An 18066-nucleotide genomic window follows, 5' to 3' on the forward strand; every position below is an offset into this window, starting at 1 on the left:
ACAAAATTAGAAACTGAGATTACTAACTTTAAAACAGGACAAATATCTATTTCTTGTAAAACATGTAGTACTATCATTATCATTTTTCATGAAGGAGTTAGATATTTGATCTGGTTATTACACGGTCTAGCTAAATAGTAGAAATGGATGGACAGAATGTAATGAAAGGAACCTTAAATTCAAGCAAAGATTGCCTTGGAAGCTATCAAATTCCTACATTTTGTTTCTAGAACCAAAGTTCTAAGGAGGATTACAGTTGTAAAAATTGAATAGTCTTGTCATTATAGATGCATGATTAGGATTTATGACATCATGCTGCCAAAAAAGAGTGATGTCTTTACAAGGTTTTGACTATGCTGGTGAGCCTTATATATGTAGAGTACTTGTAATGATGACGTTCCCATTTTCAGCTTATGTTTCTTTGGATTAGTAGAGCAAGTATGGGTAAAATGATCATTTAAAAAAATGCAGTAAATGCTAAGCGCAGTGTTGCTTATTTGTAGTGACCAACTGTGCACTTTTGTGGGTTTTATACAGTCTATATGATTGTTTTTCTCCACTGTCCAAGGAAGATTCTTTATACAATAAATCATTTATCTTGAACAAGTATGAAATCTGAGAACAGTAAAAAGGGAATATGAAATGCTGATTCTTATTGTAACATTGCATTACAGCATTGGTTAATGTGTAGTGATTTGTTGCTGTTATGAAGTTATGCATTGTTAAAAGTTCTAAGTTTACGTTATAATTTTATAAATTCTAATACTAATCCATATTTGGTTTTTTTTGGTTTTGTTTACAGATGAATGTCACCGTTTATTGGAGTAATTTGGTTTACAAATTAGTTCTTACAGTGTTTGCGTATTACTTTATATTGTGACGGTGTTTCAGAGTACATTAAAAAAAACACCCACTTACACAGTCACAGCCACTTACATTCCCATACAGCCGTCATTACACCCACTCGCACACCCAGTCAAACAATCATGCACCAATTTACACACCTATTCAGAAATGTATGTTTGCACTAGCACACCCATACATTAGTGACACAGGTTCTGACACAACCAAACACCCACTCGCACTCCCATATTGTTAGTCATACAGCGGTTTACAGATGGAGACACTTAATCACATAGACTCATAGACCCATACAGATACTCACACACTCACTCATGCACCCATACAGCCAATCACACACCCAGTCACACACCCGCTCAGTCACACACCTAAGTACACACCTATTTATACATTCACATTCCCACTAACACATCCATACAGTCAGGCACATAGCTACTATCACATCCATCAGAACCACCAACTCATGCACTCATGCTGTCACTGTCACAGGCCCATACAACCAGTCACACACACAGTGATTCATCTGCTTACACACCCACACAGGCATTTACAACCCTACTTGCACACCCATACCGTCACTCACAGAGGTACTGGCACAGCCACACAGATAGTTACACATCAATTCACGCTTCCATACTGTCATTGACACACCCATTTACACATGCAGACATCTACTCGCACACCCACTAATAGACCATACCTCCTCACATACCCACTTACAGAAGCAGTGATACACCCATACAGCCACTGACATATCCACTCACACACCCATACAAAACATTTGCTATTGTCTACTTTAATGCTTTATACATTTATTTCCCTGGTGAATATTAAAGTAGTCACATGTAATACTTTAAATTCTCTTATGCGGGGTGTGATGCATATAAGTGCACAAAAACTCAGAAACACTTAAACACACAATTGCACAAAAACATAAAACATGTAGTTTGATCTTTCTATGACCAGATGAAGTAGTTATAACAAGCACTGTTAGTTTTTTTTCTATAGATTTTTGGAATGACTATATATGTAGATATATATTTTGGGAGGGGAACAAAAATTACCAGTTCAAAAAAGGGCAAGGGAATGGCACATGGGGGAAGCAACTGGCTTGAATGAAAAAGCCCACTTGGGCAAAATTAGTCTATGTTAAATGGATTATGATATGATGTATATACCTATGAATTTTAAATGTACATACAATTGTATATATAAGTTCATTTAGGACCGAGAGTGACATGAATTTATACAAGTTTAATTACAGTTAAACTTGTAAATGCAAGCATATATTGAAAAATACACTCCAAGATGGAGGAGATGTTCAACAAAATGTTAGTAGTCCTATCTCCCTGCTCTCGTTCCCAACGAAAGTCATCAAGAAAGCCATCAACAGCCAACTCGCCACATTCATCGAAGAGCACAACATCCTCGACTCCTCCCAATCCAGTTTCAGAAAAAACAACAGTACGGAAACCGCCCTCCTCGCCGCAACAGACATTCGCACCCTAATGGACAAAGGAGAAATGGTAGCCCTCATCCTCCTTGACCTCTCAGTGCCGTTCGACACAGTCTCTCACCACACCCTAATACACAGACTCCTCGAATCAGGGATCCAGGACAAGGCCCTCGAATGGATCCGCTCCTTCCTCTCTGGCAGAACGCAGTGGGTCAGACTCCCTCCCCCCCCCCTTTGCTCTCGGACCCTACACCAACCACCTGCGGAGTCTCTCAGGGGTCCTCCCTCAGCCCTACGCTCTTCGACGTCTACATGGCTCCACTCCCCCCATCGTCAGAATCTACGTATTGTATCATACGCAGACACCACCCAACTCATCCTCTCCATATCCAATGAACCCAAGAATGCCAGACATAACTTTCGAGAAGGCATGGAAGCCGTCGCCAAATGGATGAAAAACAGCTGCCTACAACTCAACACCAACAAGACAGAAGTACTCATCATTGGCCCAAATCCCGATGCCTGGAATGACACCTGGTGGCCCCCCACCCTCGGAAACCCACCCACCCCCACGGACCACGCACACAACCTGGGAATCATCCTGGACTCTGAGTTCAAAATAGACCACCAGATCAACTCCGTCTCGTCCTCCTGCTTCCACACCCTCCACCTCCTACGTAAGACCTTCAAATGGATACCCCTCGAACACAGAAAGACCATCACTCACGCCCTGGTCACCAGCAGACTTAACTACGGCAACGCACTCTACGCCAGAATAAACAAAAATCTCACCCGCAAGTTACAGAACATCCAGAACGCCGCCGCAAGACTGGTCCTCAACCTGCCAAGACACTGCCACATCTCCCAGCACCTGCGCACACTCCACTGGCTCCCCGTCGAGGCCAGAGTCACCTTCAAGATGCTCACCCACACAGACAAGGCCCTCCACGACACCGGACCAGCATACCTGAACAGCCGACTCAATTTCCACGCACCCCAAAGGACCCTACGATCTGCTTAGCTCTCCTACACCGTGGTACCCCACACCAGAAAGACAAGATCAGGAGGCCAGTCCTTCTCCTTCCTCGGAGCCAGAGCCTGGAACGCCCTTCCGCTCCACCTCCGACAGATAACCTCGCTCCCCATCTTCGCCAGAAACCTCAAAACCTGGCTCTTCCAAAGACCCCCTCCCTGATGGACTGGAACCTGCACCCTCTCTACCCTCAGTGCCTTGAGACCCTTATGTGTGTGTAGTTGTGCTTAACAAACAACTGATTGATTGTTTATGTTACTGCCACAAGCACAAACACAAGAAGTATTTAAATAACCTTTCATGATTTGCGATCAGCGTCATGACCAAGGTGTATATACACCGAAACGCGTTGATGTGTCTTTTGAGGGTGTGAATATTAAAAATTGATGAAGAATCAGCACTGGAGTGCCGTGGGTTTGTTCAGATAACGAGTGAGCCAAACTTAAGTTTGCAATTGCAGCACGTGGCGAAGTGCTGCCAACGTGGGCTGTCGGCATTCTGGATGCCCAGAAGGCAACACGCCGAACTTTAAGTGAAATTCAAGCCATCGGGCACCCCGCAAGAACACTCGGTAAGCCAGGTACACGAAGAAAGTCGCACATGTTCTTTACCGGAAATTGGGAAGAAAGTAGAGTTTTTGCTGGAGCCGAAGCGGGTTACTAAGTGGTAACGAAGAGCGAGTGCTGATTAGCAGAAACATCAAACAATGGCAGTAGAGGGAGAGGAAGTAGCTGCAAGGACATGAGAAGCTGAAACTCTGTTCACAAGCAGCAAACAGGCAGCAGAACAAAGCGGAACAAATGATGTCAATCAACGAGGTGAAGGGAACCTACAAAGTAAACTTTACAACCTAGAAAGACTAACTAGATTGGAAATCTCAAAGTGGTGGGATGTGACATCGTTGAAAAAGTACTTGGAAATAGAGAGAATCCCAGAGAGGTTTAAGGATTAAGAAAAATGCTACTAGACCAAATCAAGGAACTCAATGAAACATTAGAAAAGACACAAATCAAGAAAAAATAAAGACATTTAAGTGCAGTTAAGAAAGCATGAAGACGGTGTTAAACAAAGGAAATCCCTTGAGTTTCTGAGAGACAGACTAGACTATCAAAGGGGACAAATATTCACCTTTGCAAGACGGTTTGAAACAATGAGAAGACAACGTTATAATGAAGTGAGCCAGATAAGAAAGGAAGCCTTCCTAAGCGACTTCAGCTCCGATATGGGGTCTGAATGGGAATCAGTTTATTTATTTATCGTTTTTTAGTCGAGGACTGGAGAACAAACCACAATCCCCGAAAACAAACTCAAGAAAAAGGAGGAGGAAATTCCAAAGAGGGGGCCAAGGGAAAAGGAAGCGACAACAAAGTGATAATAACACGCAACAACAAGAAATAATACAGCAACGGAATACGGTAATTAACCTTACTAATATTCTCTTAACTAAAGTAGATGAAGAAATCCTATTGCTTGGCCTCTCATTTATTCCAGTCTCAAGTTTCGATTATGCCCAAGCAAGGTTGGACTCGTTTAAGTTTATACTGAAATGAAGACTTAAATTTTTTTTTTTTCAACAAATCAAACCCGAGACAAACAAGGACAGATGAGACTGGTACCCATGACACACTACAAGTTTCAGACATTGATTCCCTTGTACATTTGGTGACCCTTGAAGAGAAATTACAAATGGATAGTACTCAAATACTTGGTTTGGCCAGTATAAGCATAAATTAAGGGGGGTATACTGAATTTGAGGTAAAATTTAAATTCCATTCCGCCGACCTCACATGACAGTATTGAAGAATTTTTAGAGTTGATGGTTGGAGAATTGAAAAAATTGCAATGTAGTAATGATTCGAAAATGAGAAAACGTTTAAACAGAATAAAATGTATAAAAAAGTAGCGAAATAATGGAATAAAAATTAAAATTGTATAGTGAGAGGATCTGATAAAGGTGGCAATGTAGTCCCATGGGACAAGAAACTATACATGGAGGAAGCATATTCACAGTTAAATGACAGAGAGTGCTACACAAATGTTGGGCAGAGCAAACTAGAGACAGCGAAAAAAGATTTTCATGAACACCTTGGGTGGAGAGATATGGGGTTGTTGAATTAGGATGAATTAAGTTTTATCAAAAACACCGACCCCAAATCCCCTGCATTTTATTTAATTCCCAAAATCCACAAAGAAAGCCAGGAACCACCAGGGAGACCAATATTGGCAGCAATAGTCGGCTTCTTTGAAAGGGCTTCAATATATGTTGACCATTCCTTACAGCCATTAGTACAAACGTTTCCGTCATACTCCCAGGACATGACAAATTTTCTTTAAAAAATCTTTGATGTAACATGGGAGAAAGACATAGTGATGATGACACTTGATGTAACATCGCTCTATACTAGTACTAAAGTCCGCCCGCCATCCTAATAGGCCCCTAAATGTTAAATTACCTTGAATTGTGGCGTTTAAAATGTAACATAATAATAATAAACCAGAGAATAAAATGTTATTTTTAAAGTTGTAAGAATTAGTATTACTAAATATAGGTGAAATTGTAGTACAATTTATATATATTTTTTTTTTAAAGAGTGAAATTTACTGAAATAACAAAGGTCACAGGGACTTTATAGTTAGGAAATATATATTTTTGTAAACTTCTTTTTATTGAACAGTTACTCAACATAACATCAACAATAGATAGTCAGAGAGCATGATGGTAACGTTAGGACAGAAGTACAACACCGAGACCGATACAAGGTAGGTAAATCTTGTCGACATGCCACAGCCCCACAGGAGAGACACATTTCAATACCGTTCCTGGTTACTGTTTCAGATACCCTGTCCGTTTCAGCTATCCTCTAGGTGTGGCAATATTGATTCCTATACTTGACCCAGGGTCCCCATACCTTATCCCATTTTCTAGGGCATGCTCGACTCTGATAAATCACTTTCTCGGCCTGCTGACACTAATCCAGATCTGTCACCCAATCGGCCACTATGGTAGATTTGACTGCCCCCAAAGTCCTCGCTATATTTCTCTTTGTCAACCCCAGATGCCAAAATAAGCTATGTTTTTTGGTGTTTGTGCGCCTCCTTGCTTCCATGGGGACCCGCAGGTTCAGGTCTCCTGTCAAATATTGTTAAATCTTGGTACAGGCCCATTCGGAAATATTTCCAAAACACCATAGAAATTCACTGGAAAAAAAGGTTACAGGGATGTTATAGTTATGAAACAGAATTTAAAAAAACATAGAAATTCACTGCAAAAAACGAAATTTACAGGAGCGTTATAGTTAGGATCAGATTGTACATTCACAAAACCATAGAAATTCTGCAATTATAGTTACCTGAGCAAATTATAAGTTGTGCAGCAACATTTTAAAATTTGGTTTGATATAAACACAAATTATAATATGATGCTTGGAAATAGGGTTTATCTAGGCACAAGCAAAATAAAGTCACAGGTGTAGTCTTGAATTTAAATTTTTCCACGTTTTACTTAATGTGAAATTTGTGGTTCCTGGAACTGGTAAGGGATTCAACCATGCCTTTTCCCAGGATCTGCATAGAATCTTTGAATCCTCATGCACAACTGCAGATGTTTGATTGGTTCTTGAGACTCTTGTTCCACATTTGAATAGTTCTTGGCTTTCTTGTGCACTTAATTGTACTCCTTGCAATAGGAGAGCTCTACAGCAAAGGGGACTGTAATTTTGATTTCTTTAGTGAAGCAAAATAATATCTGCTATTCTGATGTATTCTGAACAAGACACACAGGATAGAGGACATCCAAACAAGAAGCAGAAGGAAGTGAAAAACTGGAATATGGTCAGACTGGATATTTTGGGATGCACCCTGAACCAACTTTAATGGTTTAATAAATTTAAATATATGTTAATTGTTGTGTGTGTGAGTCAAAGTGATGAATACAAGGAGAGTGCGTGAGTTAAAGTGAACAAGAGTATGTGAAAGTGAAGAAGTGAGGAAGAGAGAATGAGTGGGTGTGTGAAATTGAGAGCGACTCAGAGAGTGCAAATGAAAGTGAAGTAGGGTGTCAGGAAGAGGGAGTAAGTGGGATAATGGATGAGTGAGAAAGTGAGAGAGCATATGCAGTGGGTACTGGCCAGCTGTGGGCTGTGTGCACTAGAGTTTGGCTGCAGGGTCTGGCCTCAGACTGCCTAGGAAGTCTACCTCACTCCATGTTATCAATGTCACTATTTCTTTTACCTTAGACATCAATTATTCGGTGTGTCAATTGGGACAAACCAAGACTTGCAACAACCAGAATGCGACAGGCTGTCACATGAAAGCTCAGGCCTAGAAATATTGCCAGTGATGACAGGGAGTGAGGTGGTCACCCTGGGTCTGCCTCCGGCCAGGCCCTGTGTCCAACCTTCTACAGGAAGCGAAATCCTGTTGTGCAGGTCTTTGGCCATGCACAATAGACGTTAGCTAGATGGCCTGATTTCCAGCCAAGACCTGCACTTAACAGTCCACAGGTGACCAACTCCCACTGTGCACAGGCCTCAGCCCGAGTTAGAGAGTGTGTGTAGTAGGTCTGTGGGTCATGCACTATGGGAGTTGGCCTAGCCCTAGGATGGGCCCAGTCCCCAACCCTCTGTGGCCTGCAAATTCTTCTGCACATGGCTGTCAGCGGGGTGTAGAAAAGGTTGGCTGTTGGACTTGGCTTCAAACCAGGCCCTAGGCCGAGCCCACCTCTGGTGGCCAGCTCCCTCTGCCTTTGGCCTGTGTATGAGAGTGTATAGAGCAGGTATTGTCCAGCTTGTAGGCTAGGTGCAGTGGGAGTTGCTCGCAGGGTTTAGTTTCTGTCCGGAATCTGTGCCCACTGCTCCACAGGTGGCCAGCTCCTGCTGTACAATTGCTTTGGCTATGCACAGCAGAGTCAGCCACAGGGCATGGTCTTCTGCTAGGCTCAGTACCCAACTATCCACAGGCTGCAGCCCCTTCTGCATATGGACTTCAGCCTGACAGAGAGTATTTTCTGTAGTAAAGCAGGTATTATCCAGCTGTGGCCTATGAGCAGCGTGTGGAGGGCTGCTGAGCCCAGTTTCTGACCAGAGCCTGTGCACAACCTGATGCTGACAGCCAAACCCACTGTGCACAGCTGGCCTACTTATAGCGGGACCCTTCGACCAAATTCCATAGGCTACTGTCTCCTGATGTGCATGGCTTTGGCTTTGCATATTGGGAGCAGGCCATAGGGCAGGGTTGTTCACCAGGCCCAACTATCCGTGGGCCCCCAACCCCTGCTGCACATGGGCTTTTGCCTGAGGTTGAGAGTGTGTGAAGTAGGTATAGGCCAACTGCAGGCCCTACACAGTGGGATGGGAGTAGTACTTGGCCTCTAAAAAGGCCTTGCACCCAACTCCTGTGAGTGCCCAACACTCATTGAGCATGGCCTTTGGACTTCGTGACAGTCTGGCCAACTGAGAGCAGTGCACAGTGGGATTTGGTTGCTCGGCCTGGCTGGAGGCCTGACCCTGCACCCAACCTTCTTTGGGCAATCGCTCCCCATGGTGTTTGGCCTGCAGTCATGCATAGCCAGCATGGGCTTGGGGTCTGACCTCTGACCAGGCCTTGTATCTAATGAATAACTGATGGCCAGTTCCTCACAACCACCACTGATGGCTTCCGTCCAGTACGTGCACCCAAACCTCTGTGAGTAGCCACACCAACTGCACATGGCCTTTGGCCTAATTAGGAGAGTGGATGTAGCGGATATTGGCCAGCTGCAGATAGTATGCAGCAGTGGTGTTTTGCAGGGTCTAGCTTTCAGTCAGGCCCTGCATTCAACCTGCTGCTGGCAGCCAACCTTTAATGTGCACACTGGCCAGATCCTGCATTCATCCTTCTGCTGGCAACTAACTCGCACTCTGCAGGGCCATCAACCTGAGAGAGGGAGAGTGTGTGCAGTGGTATTGGCCAGCTGCGGGCTGAGCAAAGTCCGGGTTGCATATATAGCTTTGCCTCCAACCAGGCCCTGCACCCAACGGCCACTGAACACAGAGGTTGCCTAGATATCCTGGTCTTAGAACAAGGTCTGTTTTTATTATTTTATTTATTTTTAGAATTCAGAGGTCTGTGACCACTCTTGGGCTTTGAATCTTGCCCTAGGTTTGAAGTCAATGCCCATGAATCTTGTGCTGGGTTTGCAGACCCTATCCGTGGTCTATGAATCTGAGATTCATGAACACAGCTGCAAAATCTAAATTTTTTAATTATTTTAAATAACGGGGGGAGGTCCAGTTAGGGTCCCAAGCCACATGGATCTGGCAGTCAGGGTGTGTTCTCCCTGACCCCTTATATGACCTTCAAGTTTATTTTTCAGAATGCGTAAACCGAGTCCCCACGTCCTTTAATGAGGACTGCAACATTTTCTTTTAATTTTGCAGCAAGCCAATCAGATGACTTCCGTTCACCAATCCCTACTATAGGTTCATGGAGCCAAAATGGACAATAAAAGGAAATACTCCTTCTAGTATTCAGATGTAAGCCCTTTTTTAAATTTGATTTGCATCATTCTACGAACCCGGGTTTGCAGAACCCCACAGAGACCAGTCCAGATATCTCTAAAATGTAAGCTTCATGCCCAACTTAATATAGTTTATTAAATGCTAACATTTCAAAAACAACCGAACTAATGTACACCAAACAAAAAAGTAACTTCCTTGATTAAAGTTTGACCGTCATGCCAAGCTTGGTGTGATTCAGTTCTGCTGTTTTTTCTGTATTGGAATCAAAAACCCCTATGAGAACTAATATATATATATATATATATTCACTGAAAAAACCATAGGTTTCACACATGTTATAGTTAGCGGAAATTTTACTGATAAAAAACCAATGAAATTCCCCCGTTATAGTTAGTGCAGGCAACTATAACTCACGCGACCGCAATCCTCTGCTGATGCTAATACTGTATTTAGACACTTATTTGCCCATGTCTTCTTCCATACATTTTTAGCTATACATATATTACAAATATTTTTTTTTCATAAAGACACATATGTCATCAGCAGAAGATTGCGGTCGCGTGAGTTATAGTTGCCTGCACTAACTATAACGGGGGAATTTCATTGGTTTTTTATCAGTAAAATTTCCGCTAACTATAACATGTGTGAAACCTATGGTTTTTTCAGTGAATTTGCAAGGTTTTTTAAATGCTAATTCCTAACTATAACGTGTGTGAAACCTATGGTTTTTTCAGTGAATTTGTACGGTTTTTTAAATGCTAAGTTACTTTACGCCATTCGAGGCGTGCGCGCCCACTTAACGCAGTGCGCTCCGTGCACGGTTTTTATCAACTTTAATAAGCCCTGTACATTTGGTGGCCTTCGGCCACCAAAAGCACAGGGGGTGGGGTCAATGTGGATAGTGTTTTTTTTATTTCGATTTTATAATTTCATGTTGCCAAAATATAGTTTTTTTACTGATTTAATAAGCCCTGTACATTTGGTGGCCTACGGCCACCAAAAGCACAGGGGGTGGGGTAAGTGTGGATAGTGTTTTTTTTATTTCTATTTTTTACCGTACGCTTACCGTAAGCGTACGGTAAGCGTACTCGGCGAAATTGCCGAAAAAAAAATAAAACCGTTTTTGCTCTTGGGGGATGTTTGGGGACTCCCTCAACATGACTATGTGGGAGGGAGTTGTCAAAACAGCCCCGTAACATGTTTTTTGGCATCATGTTTGATAAATAACACTCAGTGCGAGAGACAAAATGGCGGACGCCGCTTCCTGGTTTTGGCCGATTCGAATGTTTACTAAGATCTAAGAGCCAATCAGATTCGCGCTCGCGCACGCCACCGTACGCGTACCGTAAGCTTACCGTAAGCGTACGGTAAGCGTACCGTAAGCGGGCTCAGATATATATATTGATTTAAAGGCTATTTTCTCAGAATCTACTGAACAGATTTACACCAAACCTACAAAAGGCACTTCCTTGACATAGGGACTACCTCTCTGCCAAATTTCTAGTAATTCTGTTCAGCCGTTCGGGCTGTAGCTCGTTCTAAAGGTCCTATGGAAAAATGCATGGGAAAAACGCGTTTTGGGACCCCCCTTTTATCTCAGCCCCCGCTTGACGTATCCCCCCGAGACTTTCAGGGTAGGAGCGGAGCGTAGCGCCCCACCTATTTTGAGAAATTCGCGAGGATTCGTCGACCGGCGCCAAAGTTATTCAAAATAGAATGTTGCGGATTTCCTATGGAAAAGGGGTCCTAACTATAACTACCTACTGGCGACCGCCAGTAGGTAATATATATATATGTGTGTGTATATAAATATATATATATATATATATATATCAAAGAAACTTCCCAAATTGTGCCGTCACGCACAACAACAGGAACGGACAACTTCAGTCGCCAATGCTGGAAAAAGGTATTTATTGAAATTAAATTTCGTGCCTAGTCCATGACGCGTTTCGAGCCACTTGGCCCTTGCTCACATGACTGTGTTACGTGCATAACAGTGCATATAAATAGAAAACAACACCCAGCACCTGTAAACAATTAGATGGCATTGCAACAGAAATAGAAAAAATACTATTGCGTGCAAACTCATAATATATACATTAAATATCATAATCTCAACAGAATCATGGAGGACAATGTTATGACATCTCAGAATTGAAATTAAATTACCAAACACATCATTGTACAAGAATAATAGGCTCAATGGTCATCTACTTGACGATAAATATATTTGCAATATACATGGATTTAATCGGTCAATGGGTGTAAAACACCAAGAAACTTCTATGGTTGGTGTAAAGACACTAATAGAGAATAAAAAAATGAAAAAATGAAAAAATTCTAGTCATATTTACGATGACTGAAAGTCTAAAATACTGGGTACAAATACCCGATTATCCAACTATTAGTCTGCCTCTACACAAAACTACTATATAACCAAAGTATAATACATATGGAATATATCTATATCTATATCAGCATTTTGGACACGGAACCTCCGTCCCTTAGGCCCTTATCTTGGCCTTGGGTTAATTCCCCTCTGACTCCTGTGTTATTGCCGGGAGCTCCAAATACATTACTTGCCTGTGAATTTATTACACAGATTCATCCTATACGTACATTGCCTAGGAGCTATATTGAACTTCCTTTCTTGGGAGTGTGTTTCTTTTCAATTTCAACAGAGAATCTTATTGGATATAATTTCATTGAGCGTGGGACCGTAACCACTGTATGATTTTCGTCACTATAAGGAACCCTAGTGGATGTTGGTATTTGTGGAACCGTGATAATCCTATAATCTTCGTTACTTTAAGAATTCCTTATGGATGTACGGTGCCCATCCTGTCCATGGTGTATGTGAATACTTATGACGCATACAATCTGATGTTATTTTTCCTTCAGAGGGGATATTTCCCTGAGAAGCCCTGACGAAGGTCTCTTCGAGAATGAAACGCGTTGGCTGAATCTTTTCCTTTTTGAATCAAAATTGACTAATAAAGAACATTGAAAATTCTACGGCTAACTTCTGGACATTTAAATTCTTTCCTGCACACACCACTAATTATCTGTTAAGGATCTGGAGCACAGTGGCACCATAGGACGGTTGGTGTCTGGGTCTGTCGCGCGGGACAACACAGCAGAGAATATTGGTACAGAGGTGCAGGATTTCTAGTCCACCGTCATCTTCGCTTTGTTGCAAAAAATTGTCTTAGAAAATAAGGACATGGCATAATAACAATGGCTACTTAGCAAGAATGTAATTTTTACTTTCAATGTTGTTTTCACTTTGAACATTAAGTTTGAGTTACGTTTAAAATTCAAAAACTACATGTATTTAGTCTGTCAAATAGGGATTGAGCATTTTTCTTTTTAATTTAACTACAACTCCCAGAAGTCTATGGGAGTTGGGCTCACAGGAAATGACATATATACAGAGATGAAAGTAGTGCCCCCTACCGTGAAAAAGGCCGGGTTGGCCGAAACGCGTCGGTGAGACAGACTGGCTCTGTATTCAAATTAAACAGATACAGTACAATACTCCAGAGTGCGGCGTCTTTTGCTTAAAAAAAAAAACAATTTTGGCTACTGGTTCGGCCCAACGCCTGCACCCGCTGCTGCGTGCTCCAGCTGGGACCACATTGTTGAAAATTGAATATAGGCTGGAAGCAACCGATTGAGAGAACACCGTGAAATCACAAGACTCACGAGGGTAGAGCGCTGAAGGACGGAGTAGAGAGCCCCGGCTGTACAGGAGTCTCCCCAAATGTGAGTAGTTTTGCCCTTGGGCATAAGAATACGTGCACTAATTCTCTATCGCGAAGCGACTTGTAAAGCGGTCAAAAATAGAAACCGGCACCGCTAAATTATCTATCAGCTTAGTGCCGCTTCCGAATACCGTTCAAAGGGGGAGTATTGTTTAAGAAACAGATGAACTGTATCACAGCCGAATACACCATATAGAAACGAAATAACACGTTGTGAAGTAACCCTACGTGATACTGTTCTCTTTATTCAAGGCAACAGACAATATCCAAGTATCGAGTTTAAATTACAATCAACGTCAACCAATTAAGTAAAAAGCCCAACGCCATCTGTCCCTCGTGAAAATCGGTTGCTCAAAAACTAAGACAAATGAACAGTATAATCTAGCGATGTAAAATCAGATTGATTCACAAACAAACATTGTTGGCATTCATTTTTTTTAAAAAGCTCAAACTAAGAAAAAATTAGACGTGAACCACTTACATTGTGCAAGGAGAGTTACGGCATAAACAACACACGTCACAGCAACAACGCGAGTCGAATTATCGATGCGTTACGTAAAACAGCCTAAATAAAACGTGACCCACAACATTGTCAAGAGCAAACAAAAACTACTTGAGGACGGCATACATAAACTACATTCGGCAATGCAAGTTAAAGCACCGATGCTTTACTCAAATACCTAAAAATAAAACAGGACGAAAAAAACATCGGTAAATGGAAAGGAAGTTGCAATTCGCATAAAATCCATTTGACTCTGGAGGAAAAAGCTCAACACTGTCTCCATCGGGAAAAAATTAAGCAAACTCTCAAATAATTAGCACGAACACCAATGAATAAAGATTAAAGCAAATACTTTGAAGTGCAAAGCAAAACACCAACTACAAACGGAATAGAAACGTTCTACTACATTTCCGCTAATAGGTGTCACTGCTAGAAACCAATAAGATAAAAACATCATAACAAGGATGAACAGATTTTTTAAAATCAAATTCCTGCTGAATCACGCTTACAAATCAAGGGGAACAAAGGAAAAATCATAAGGATCAACCAAATATTATGAAAGAAATTCTACAAGAATAAGAATCTACTAAGCACTGCACCAGGTCAGTGCAAGCTGCCCCCATAAAAAAGAAAAAAAGAAAAGGGTTACTAATACAGCGCCATCCAGCAGAGGAAATGGAACAACGCAAAGCCAAACGTGCCCAAAAAATAGCAACAATGTTCCAAACCGGCAGCCAAGCAACAGCGTCCGGACAAACCAAAAACATGCCTTCAGAGGAACTAAATCCCACATTGAAACAGCTAATCTTTCAGGTGGAAAAGAAATACAAAAAAGAAATAAGCAAAAGTTTGGAGATTCTGGCACTCCAAAAATATCTGGAAGTAGACAGAGTTCCACGTGGACTCAGAATATTCACTATGCCAAACACACCCTGATACACGCACTGACATGCTAGAAGAATGGGGAACAAATAACATGGAATGCAGCAAAAATGTGATGCGGATCCTCATTAAATATACAGAAATGGATTTAGTGGTTATTCATTCCACCATAAAAGATCTTGGGGCCAAAATTGGTCTCTGTGACAAAGAAGAAACATCAAAATTACGCAAGGAAACGGATGATCGCCTAAAAAAATATGAGGACGAAATCCAACAACGTAAGCACAGAAAATATATTAGAGATGAAACAGATTATAATCAAGGTCAAATCCTAACATTTGCAAAGCGCTTTGATGCACTCAAGACGAGCTATGCAACCAAAATTTTGAAACCAACATGTGAAACAGAAAGCGAATCAGACGTTAGTGGCAATGAACCGGAGTCAACTGCCCGTAACGCTGTACCAAACACTATTTCTTTTTTAGATGAAATGCGCCTCGTGAACCTGGACCAGAACCTGTCACGAAATCAGAACCAAGGCCAGGGTCGAGGCAGAGGGTATGGAAGAAACAGTTCAAAGTCTTCCGAAGCACAAGGCAAACACGAAGATCCAGGCACAAAAAGGCAATATCCCCTGAGAAACAGAACCAAGAAAAATTAATGGAGGAAAACTTGATCATTAATCTCTCTGATTACACTCTAACACCTGTTGAACATAAGGTACTAAATAAAGGCCTTTCATTCAGTCCAGAAAAACATTTCAATTACACTGATACGAAAATTGATATCTATAAATATGTGCGCAAACTAAAACTTAAAAAAATACATGCAGCCAAAACATCGATAAACAATGAAAATAAGACAACACAAGAAAAAGACACGGAACATGATCAAAACATAAATGAGGAGCTCACCATAGCAGAAATCCCACATTTAAAAACTTTGTATGATCCAGCCAATGAATTCCAAGAAGAGACAACAACTGAGCTAGAGATGCTGCAGGATTTGGATATGGAAACAAAAAAAAAACCAAAGCAAGCGGCTTTAAGAACAAATCCCGCTATTGTCCACAGCTATCACCCGGAAAAAAAATAGATACATATTCTGAAGCTGTAATGAATGAAATTGACAAAATGAACAAGATCAGGAACCATAAACAAAGAGAAAATTTGACTACACAAGAAATCAATGCGATACAAGACCTGGCCACAAATTCAAAAATAATAATAAAACCTGCTGACGAAGGCGGAAACATTGTAATCCAAAATCCAACAGACTACAAGAAAGAAGCATATCGCCAACTTCAAGATCCAGAGAAATACCAAAAACTGTCATACAATCCCATCAACAAAATGATTAACAACATCAAAAAAGATTTGGATAACTGGCACAAACACAAATTGATTGACGATGAAGAACATTCCTTTCTACTAAAAGAGAATCCCACAATTCCAACAATATATTTCCTACCTAAAATTCATAAAACACTAATTAATCCACCAGGAAGACCAATAGTATCCTCATGTGACTCATTGTATGAAAATATCTCATCTTATGTAGATCATTACCTCGCTCCAATTGTTCAAAATTTGACCTCCTATATTCAAGATACAGGGGATTTCTTGCGTATACTATCAGACATAGCATGAAATCCATCATATATAATGGCTACAATCGATGTAGTATCTCTATATACTTCCATTGATCATACAATAGGATTGCAGGCGTGTGCATACTTTCTCAAACAACGGAACGTTAGCGTACTAGAACATTCAGCCATGCTATTATCCATGATTGAAACCTGTCTGTCAAATAACATCTTTTTCTTCGATCATGAACTATATCAACTATGTAGTTGTGCCATGGGCATTTCCTTCTCCCCAAACTATGCTAACATCACTATGGGCTGGTGGGAGAAGGAAATTGCCTGGGGCTTAGAAAATCATCAAGCCCTGGACAAAATCATACGTTGGACACGCTACATGGATGATCTCTTTCTCATTTGGAACAGCAAAAAAGAGGAATTCATCGAATACTTAAACAAACTCAACAACAACAATGTTGGTCTATCATTCACTTGTACAGTAAGCAAGAGCAAAATAGACTTCTTAGATATCACAGTCTATATTGAGAAGTCTCAAATACAAACCACACTACACAGAAAAAAGACAGCAACAAGTAGCATTCTACATGCCAACAGCTTCCATCCGAAACCTCTTTTGAGAAGTATTCCTTTTGGAGAATTCATTAGAATGCGCCGTAATTGTTCCCAAGACAATAAAGCTGAAAAAGAAATAGCAAATTGTACGGAAAGACTCAAAAGAAGGGGATATAGAGAAAGAGACTTAAATGCAAATTTAAGAAAATTCAGAAACTAACTCGAACTGAAATTCTAGTGAAAAAAACAGCAAAACAAAAGTCCAAAGAAGAGAAATTACCCCATTCAGAACAGGCAGCTCCAAGACTTGTGCTAACCTACAGCAAGGAGGCACACAAAATCCGACAAATAACCCAAAACTCCTGGCCGTTGCTCCTACAAGACAAGGACATTGCAAAAACTGTTGGTAATCAGCCATCAATCACATTTAGAAAAGCTCCATCACTTTAGGATGCAATAATAAAAAGCCATTTCCAAACAAACACCATTAAAACACTAAATTGGCTTGAAAAACAACAAACTGGGTTCAAAAAAAGTGCCAAAGCTGTAAAGCCTGTAAAATAGGAATCAACAATAAAAGATCAAACAAAGCTTGTAGCAAATGCTTGTACCTAATTCAACATTCACAAGAAGTTGATTATATTCAATGAGAATACAATGCTAGTGCTTATTGATATTTGTTCCTATGCAATTCTTACAATATACAGATCATCTTTACTTATGTATACATTGCTCACATGTCAAAATTCATTAGCCATAAAGTCCACAGTGGAGCCCAACAGATCATACTAACAAGAACCTGATAATACTTGTTTGTTTGTTAAGATGTTAGTCTTTTCTAAATATGTGAGATTAAAAGAATTGTAAAAAAGAAGAAAATCAAGAATAGAATCTAACAGTATTAGCTGTT

This window comes from Triturus cristatus, chromosome 1_2 (assembly GCF_964204655.1).
Source record: "Triturus cristatus chromosome 1_2, aTriCri1.1, whole genome shotgun sequence".
In the NCBI taxonomy this organism is placed as follows: Eukaryota; Metazoa; Chordata; class Amphibia; order Caudata; family Salamandridae; genus Triturus; species Triturus cristatus.